General features: G+C 32.6%; 1 long non-coding RNA gene across 3 annotated transcripts; it reads left to right on the top strand.

Moving 5' to 3' along the window:
- The first annotated feature begins 5,759 nt into the window (after positions 1-5,759).
- LOC136063959 (uncharacterized) lies at positions 5,760-7,714 on the top strand. 3 transcript variants are annotated; one of them, XR_010625607.1, is made up of 3 exons: positions 5,760-6,095; positions 6,736-6,828; positions 7,640-7,714. It is a non-coding gene; the product is annotated as an uncharacterized LOC136063959 (long non-coding RNA). The 3 variants fall into 3 exon arrangements; XR_010625609.1 differs by lacking the exon at positions 6,736-6,828 and adding an exon at positions 6,197-6,290 and having other exon boundaries at positions 5,761-6,095; positions 7,436-7,714; XR_010625608.1 differs by lacking the exon at positions 6,736-6,828 and adding an exon at positions 6,197-6,290 and having other exon boundaries at positions 5,762-6,095.
- Positions 7,715-8,388: the final 674 nt, after the last annotated feature.

The following is an 8,388-nucleotide window of genomic DNA, read 5'->3' as shown; positions in this document are numbered from 1 at the left end:
ATATCATTACTGGCAAATAAAAAAAATCATTGACATGGACCATATATCACTTCAAACACGACCCAGCTGCGTAAATCCAATCATCAAGCAGTCAGTATCATATAAATATACGATGTATAGGAACGATTGGAAAATTCCATGCATACTACTGTGCTTGACTACAGACTACAGGGCTTAGAGCTAGTTTTTGTTTTTTAGCTCTTATGTACAATTTTTTAAAACCTTATTTTTTATATAAATTTTTTTATTTTTTGCAAAGCATATTTTAATACAATTTTAGCAAAAATTTGTTTAGCAGAAAGCTACCTAAGCTGTACCCAAACAGACTGGGTGTGCATTATGTAGTGTTTATTTCTCAATCAAGAATTGACATTGTTCTGAGCAAGACACTTCAAATGAGAGATGTCCCCTAAATATACACTCAAAATTTCCGAGACAATCTTGAATTCACCTCCTGATTAAGATTTAGCTTGGTTGGATCAAATATTGACTGACATCTTATTATTCTCAGAAAAGTAATGTTAATTAAAGAGTAGTAGTAACTTACTCCTTTTGCGACTACCTCAGTATTCTGAGAGATTTCAGCTTCAGCCTTAAAAAGCACCCATGCCCAGTGCCCACTTCACTTGTCACTGCTTTAATCATCAGCAACATAGGGTTTTGGTACCTGACACTTCCACCCATGTCTTGCCACTAACAAAAGTACATCCACTCGCTCTATCCCTTGCCCACCTCCAGATACTGCATATCCATGAACTGTTATTTGCACGACTAGTGATGATGATTGTAAGGAAAAGGAGAAGTCCTCATATTAGACCAAATTTAAGCACAGTTACTAGAAGCACCATCCACATTGAAATAAATTGTATGGTGGAATCCTACGTTAATGAGCTATTGGAAGTTTCTCATATTTGTGCAGAATTACGCCTGTCATTGTGCTAAATAGAATTCTTGACCATAGAAAACATTACATACTGTTAAATTGTAATTTCTATTGGTTTTAGTCTGTGTCAATTTGATTGTATTTTCATAAATAATTCATCGTATTTGTGGGCTTTATTTGTATTTAGGTTGGGCTCTTGGGGGACAGTTCTCAGGATAAGTGACCCGCGAAATGGCATATGACTACGTTTGAAAAACAATTGAGGAAGCAGTTCTCGGGACGACTCATGGGATAGTTCACGGGACATGACTTGCGAAATTCTAGAACTAGAGGAAAATCAGTTTTTCAGATCCTCTACTGTAACTTTTCCCTTACCCAATATATATGCACTCAATTCCCATGAATTTTATCCTAAGCACCCACATGATAGTTGGGAGAATTGAGGGTGCTATTTGGTTGTGTTGTTTAAATAACAGTTTTCGTTATTTAAATAATACAACATGTATTTTTACAACATTTAAACAATATTATTAGAACAACATTACCAAACGGGTCCTGAGCATTTCATTGAGAGCCAAACACTATTCTCTCTCATCATAGCCAAACCTTTGAAAGGAAATCATCACAATCACAAACATCACCATATTGATTGCAGGATTTGGGTAGCTAGATTGAAGAAAGGACTTCGAGCAATCAGTTTCAGGCTAGAGTTTAGAGGGCTCAAGTACTTGGGTAGCATATGCTTAGAGAATCTTTGATGTAACCTATGTACTGCAACTATTCATTCTAGTTGATCATTCAATGGTCTAATTATGTAGAAGTGTTTTTCGCTTGGAACTTCGGTTTTCCCTTTTGACAATACATTCGAATCTATCTTGGGTTTGTTTCTCTTTACTTATTTTCAATTGCTGATTTAATTGCTTTAATATGTCTATCCATGCAATTGCAAATAGCCACGTTTAATTAATTTGGTTAATCATGTAAATTCCCCATTAATCATAAAATTAGCCTTAATTAACTTAGTCCTAATTAAAATTTAGGAGTGTAACCAATTACCTAGATTGGATTAGGTAATTCTGACATAGCTTCTCACTTCGTAGGAGACTGCAAAATCCATCAAAGACAGTTCAATCAATTAATTGCTTCCTTGATGAAAGTAACTAATATGTTACTACTCATGGTCTGTTATCACTGTTTCATCCTGGAATATACCCCTATTCAGCAATAACTTTGAAAATTAAACCCCTCAACAAATTGATATAAGTGATCAAATCAAAAATGCACACAAGGAGATCTTAAGGCATCAACAAAGCTATGTATTCTTTATACGTCAGGTATTCCTAGACATGCTTTGAGATCAGAATTATCGATTGGACAATATATTCCAATTCAGGCAGATGATCCTAAGAATATCCTTAATTCCTAAATATAAACTAGCTTCATCACAAGCGCTTCGTGTGTGCGATGAAGCTTTTTTTTTTTTTAGCCACAAAAAAAAAAAAAATCTCGTGTTTTTATTTTAAATATATAATTTTTATTTATATTACCTCAATTCAAAAAAAAAAAAAAATCATGGCTTTAGACTTTAAACTTTAGCATAGTAAAAAAAGAGAAAAAATTGGCTTTTTCCCTTTTTAAAAAAACAATCCAACATTTTGCCCTCTTTCCCAAATTAATCAGGGAAATGCCCATCTTTTGAAACTCAATTAATGATAAATTGAGTTAGGTCCTATAGCGGCGTTTTTTAGGACTTATAGTGACGTTTTCAGGATCTATAGTGGCATTTTGTAACTCGACCTATATGAAATCATGTTATAGGTCAAAAAAATAAATATAAAAATTGCCTATAACTCGATTTCATATAGGTCGAGTTACAAAACGCCACTATAGGTCCTGAAAACATCACTATAAGTCTTTAAAAATGCCGCTATAGGGCTGCAGAATTTTTTTTTATAACTCGATTTATCATAAATCGAGTTTCAAAAGAGAGGCATTTTCCTAATTAGTTTGAGAAAAATGGCAAAATGCTGGATAGTTTTTTTAAAAAGGGCAAAAGCCCATTTTGTCCCTAAAAAAACAAATAATAGTAATAAGTTAATGCAAATAAGTTACCATTCAACCCTTATAAAAATTCAAAAAATACAAAACTGGAAAAAAAAATGCTTATTTCTATACCAGCTGGTACGCCTGGTATTTGAACCAGTATGAAACGATGACGTTTCAGTCCCGGTGAATGTACCGGTACGAGACATACTGGCGGTACCGGCCGGTACAGTATAGTGTTGACCATATTGGTATGAGTGCGACTCAAATTTTAATATTAAAACAAACAACTACAGTAGATTACTAAAATAAAAATAAAAATAATGAAACATCATATAAATGATTTAAACCATTGGTAGTAAAATTTTAATTGAACTTGTATTTTTTTTTAAAATAACAACTTTTCACTTAAGATTTGTTATAAAATTATTGTAATTATGTTGTGGATCTAGCATTTCTCATTATATTTAAGTACAAAATAAAAAAGAATAGTTACTGTTGATGAGTATGATAATTACAAAAGGAAAGGTAAGTCTTAATAAAATTATAATTTTTAGAGACTCATATAATCAAAATTATCAAATTTTAAAATAGTTATTGCATCTTCCAATTCAAGGAAAATTAAATGAATCATTTCTTATTCACAAGAAGTCAAAAATAAATAAATAAAAAGAAATCATTAATAATAACAATAATAATAATAATAATAATAATAATAATAATATAATGTCATTTTTAGTAATTTACACCTCTAAGTCTGACTACAATTTTCACAACGGTTGGTCAAACAAAGATCTAGGGGCCCGTTTGGTTTGTGTTTTCAAACAACATTTTTTAGTTTTTAAACAGCATTTCACGCATTTCAACACACTTTTTCACCCACACGTATGTCAAAAAACTACAAACAACAGTTTTTAAACTACTCTACCAAACACCCCCTCTTTCAAAAAGCATTTGTTTTTTTTAAGCTCTGCTTTTTCTTAAATTTTTTTTTTAATTAATTTCATACCACGCTTCACTTTTTCAAAAGGTAAAATATCAAAGAGCTAAACCAAAACTCACCCTTAGACTTTAACATATACATCAAGCAATCAGTAAATCAATCTTAACACATCAAATTCATGCATTTCGTAAGTTCATACTTTATATATGTACATGTAATACACCAATTATATGCATAAATTTGATAAATCGAGCATGAATTAATTAGTCTTACCTTNACAGTCAGGCAGCTCTTCATATTGCTGCAAATCCCTTTTTTTTATGAAAGAACAAAACATATTAAGATAGATTGTCACGTAATGAGGGATAAGGTTTTGGAAGGATTCATTAGAATGCTACATGTTAAGACCAATTCTCAAATTGCAGATTTGTTGATAAAGGCTTTAAATGCTCATCAATTTGCTTTTCTTGTATCCAAGTTGAATATGGTCAATATTCATGCCCCTCTTCCACTTGAAGGGGGGGGGGGGTGTCAAGATAATACAAAGAAGAATAGAAAGGTTCAGGACAAACAACAAGATCAAGGGAAGAAGAAAGTTCATAACTCTGCTTAAACGACAGTGAGCAGAGTTTGTACGTTTGTTTTTATTTTATCCTATACGACATATAGTTTTGCATTATTGTGTATGGCTTTAGTAATTGGCATGTGGACATCACGTGGGTGGTTGTTAGTTCTGTTAGTTAGGCTTGGAGGGTAGTTAGTTCCCTATGTTTTCCCTTCCTCGTGTGTATATATATATATATATAGAGCACTGTAATTCTTTTTCAATTAATGCAATACAGAAATTCATCAATTCCATAATCTTTTTTCTCTGTTTTCCTAATAACAACCTCAAATAACGTAATGAACCAAGCATGCTTAATTTAAGAGGAAGGCCACAATCAATGAAATGCAAAATATTAAGGTTCAAACAACCATGATAAATGCTCTGCAACTCATGTGGTCTAAGGATGTATTATGTAATGAGAGTTTTTAAGCAGCTGAATTGGCTGACAGAATTTGGTGCCAACAGACATCCTACCAAGCTTAGAGTCTTTAACTTGCACTCTGTACCTTGAGAAAGAAGCTCACAACAAAACACATACTTACCAATTTGTTCTCCGTCCTGAACAGATAAGCAAAGAGTAAGTCGTTCTGCACCCATTCCAATGGCAGATCTGATCCATTCATCAACGTCGTTTTTGTAGTCATTCCCAAGACGGAAAGAGACCACAAACGAGACTATCTTTGTACCCGCATGGAACTTCAGGAACTGATTTACAGCTTTTACAAATTTATCCTTTTCTTCTCGGGAAGGATCTTTCTTAAATCCGTAAAATATACCATTTTCATCAAATGATATATCATTTTCATTGTAGAGGAACATGTTTTACCAATTAAAGTGGAGTTTAGATCTGGATGCACTGACTCTTCCCCATCTATGTGATAATATGCTTGTTTTGACAGCATCCCTCAGTGTCAAATGTGAGAGAATGCAAGAAAGAATATCATCAGGCAGCTCACTGATGCGATCCCTTCCAGTACTACTGAAACCCTACACAATAACAATCAAACAAATTTCAGGTATTAATTAGAGCTTGCCCTAGTATAATGTTACCAAACCCGTTAAAGCCATTTTAATATAAACTTGGAGCAGGAGCTTTTCTGTCTGTCTTTTCTAATTGATGTTCTTCTTCTTTAATTCTATTCTATCAAACACCAAACTTTTACGCAATTGTTTGAGTTCCATTCAAGCAATCTATATATATAATAATAGATGAAGCAGAGAGAGTGTGAAATTGAATTCCAATTAAAACTCTAATTCTGTGGCAGTGTACAAACCAATTAGATCTCTAATTGCAACACACGTGTACACTCCAATTTCAGGTTCAGCTCTTTACATTCAGCTCTTTTTTACAAACCCAATTAACATTCTTCTCTTTACACCCGCTTCTTTTCAGGTTCAGCTCCCCTTCTCAAAACCCAAAATCCTTCATCTCCTTCAATATACATCTCCCCTATTCTTCAATGAATGCTATGGAATTTCAGAAGAATATCTCGGTATCAATGATGCATGCCTTTGGGTATTTCTCTATCTTATATAGGAAGAGGTCCTGCCTCTATTCCGATTTTCTTCACAATTTTAATGGTCCTGGTTTATGCTCTGCAAAACGAATTCTTCCTAAGGTATGATTACTCCTTTCTTTCATCTGCCTATGCTGTCCTTCCTTTCATTAGATAAGTTTTTTGTTTTTTTGGGTATTATTATTTATTTTTTGTTTTTTTAGGGTTGCTAACAAATTAGGGATTTTAGATATGGAGATAGAGATCGGCGCAACTCCGTGGCTAACATAATCGGAACTGAACAGAGACCAATGAAAGGTATGTATCGATTCCCTGAGTTTGAATTTGAATTGAAATTCGAATGTTCATTCTCTTTCTTTACATGCTTTGTTGTGAATATTAATTCTTATGGCATGGACAAGAATGGCACCCATTTGTTCTTTGATATCTAAAATTTCAAATACAATTACAAATCATTTTTGAAAGTATTAATAAATTTTTTTAAAACAACTTAAACCGTTTCACACCACTTAATGAAAGCCCTAAATTGCTATATCCTCAAACAAACGGCACCACTCTGTTTTGTTTCTTTTCCTGCCGCACCAATACTCTAGGTCAGTTTTTTTGTTACTTGATCTGTTATACTCTTTATTTTGAATCCCATTTTTAAAGGGTGCCATCAAGAGGTTTAGCCCTTGAAAATGTGTAGTAAAAAACATTAGTTTTTTTTTTTGGGTATTATTATTTATTTTTTGTTTTTTAGGGTTGCTAACAAATTAGGGATTTTAGATACGGAGATAGAGATCGGGCAACTCCGTGGCTAACATAATCGGAACTGAACACAGACCAATGAAAGGTATGTATCGATTCCCTGAGTTCGAATGTTCATTCTCTTTCTTTACATGCTTTGTTGTGAATATTAATTCTTACGGCATGGACAAGAATGGCACCCATTTGTTCTTTGATATCTAAAATTTCAAATACAATTACAAATCATTTTTGAAAGTATTAATAAATTTTTTTAAAACAACTTAAACCGTTTCACACCACTTAATGAAAGCCCTAAATTGCTATATCCTCAAACAAACGGCACCACTCTGTTTTGTTTCTTTTCCTGCCGCACCAATACTCTAGGTCAGTTTTTTTGTTACTTGATCTGTTATACTCTTTATTTTGAATCCCATTTTTAAAGGGTGCCATCAAGAGGTTTAGCCCTTGAAAATGTGTAGTAAAAAACATGTTTGGCGTTCAATAATGTTTGTGCTAAAAAAACATGTTCCCTTTTTGATTGTATATTTGTTTAAAGGAATGTATATTTGTTTTAAAGAATCAATGAATTTTTTTTTACAGTAAATTATGTTTTTTTTCCCCTTATTGAATTTGATTAAATAGCCAACATATTGCTTAAAATTATGCTGTAAATATTTAGGGATTAACTGCTACTATTCTTCTGTTTAGAACAGAATTTCAGTAACTCTTACATATGTTTGATTGTATATTTGTTTAAAGGAATGCATATATGTTTTAAAGAATCAATGAATCTTTTTTTATAGTAATATATGTTTTCTTTCCCCTTATTGAGTTTGATTAAATAGTCAACATATTGCTTGAAATTATGCTGTGAAATATTTAGGAATTAACTGCTACTATTCTTCTGTTTTGAACAGAATTTCAGTAACTCTTACATACAACTCTGTTCTTCACTTCACACCTGATCATTTTGACCATAGCCTCTTCAGAAGGTAGTCTTCCTTGATTAATACTAGCATTCCTCTAAAACCAAATATGATACTTAGTAGAGCATTCCTCACTTTAATTTTCAGGTTTTGTTTGGGATTGAAATTGTGGGATTTCGAAATCTAAAAATATAATGTTATTTTATTTATACATTGTTGATTTTAGTCGATAGTTTTTTAAAAGATACTTTTAAGTATTGATTTTATTATTTTTTATAGTGGGTTTTTCTGGGTTTTGCATGTTATAATTTGTGAAAACTGAAAGTATAATGTTCTTTGTACAAAATTGGTTACTTTGTAGGTTATGGCAGAGATTATTTTTTTTCCTGTACCAAGTTTCTTCTATCTAATGAAAGGAAGGAAAGCATAGGCAGATGAAAGAAAGGAGTAATCATACCTTAGGAAGAATTCGTTTTGCAGAGCATAAACCAGGACCATTAAAATTGTGAAGAAAATCGGAATAGAGGCAGGACCTCTTCCTATATAAGATAGAGAAATACCCAAAGGCATGCATCATTGATACCGAGATATTCTTCTGAAATTCCATAGCATTCATTGAAGAATAGGGGAGATGTATATTGAAGGAGACGAAGGATTTTGGGTTTTGAGAAGGGGAGCTGAACCTGAAAAGAAGCGGGTGTAAAGAGAAGAATGTTAATTGGGTTTGTAAAGAGCTGAAT

The sequence above is a fragment of the Quercus suber genome, unplaced genomic scaffold (assembly GCF_002906115.3).
Source record: "Quercus suber isolate HL8 unplaced genomic scaffold, Cork oak 2.0 scaffold_600, whole genome shotgun sequence".
NCBI lineage: Eukaryota > Viridiplantae > Streptophyta > Magnoliopsida > Fagales > Fagaceae > Quercus > Quercus suber.
Note: the sequence above shows the minus strand (reverse complement) of the source record. Positions and strands in the feature narration are given on the sequence as shown.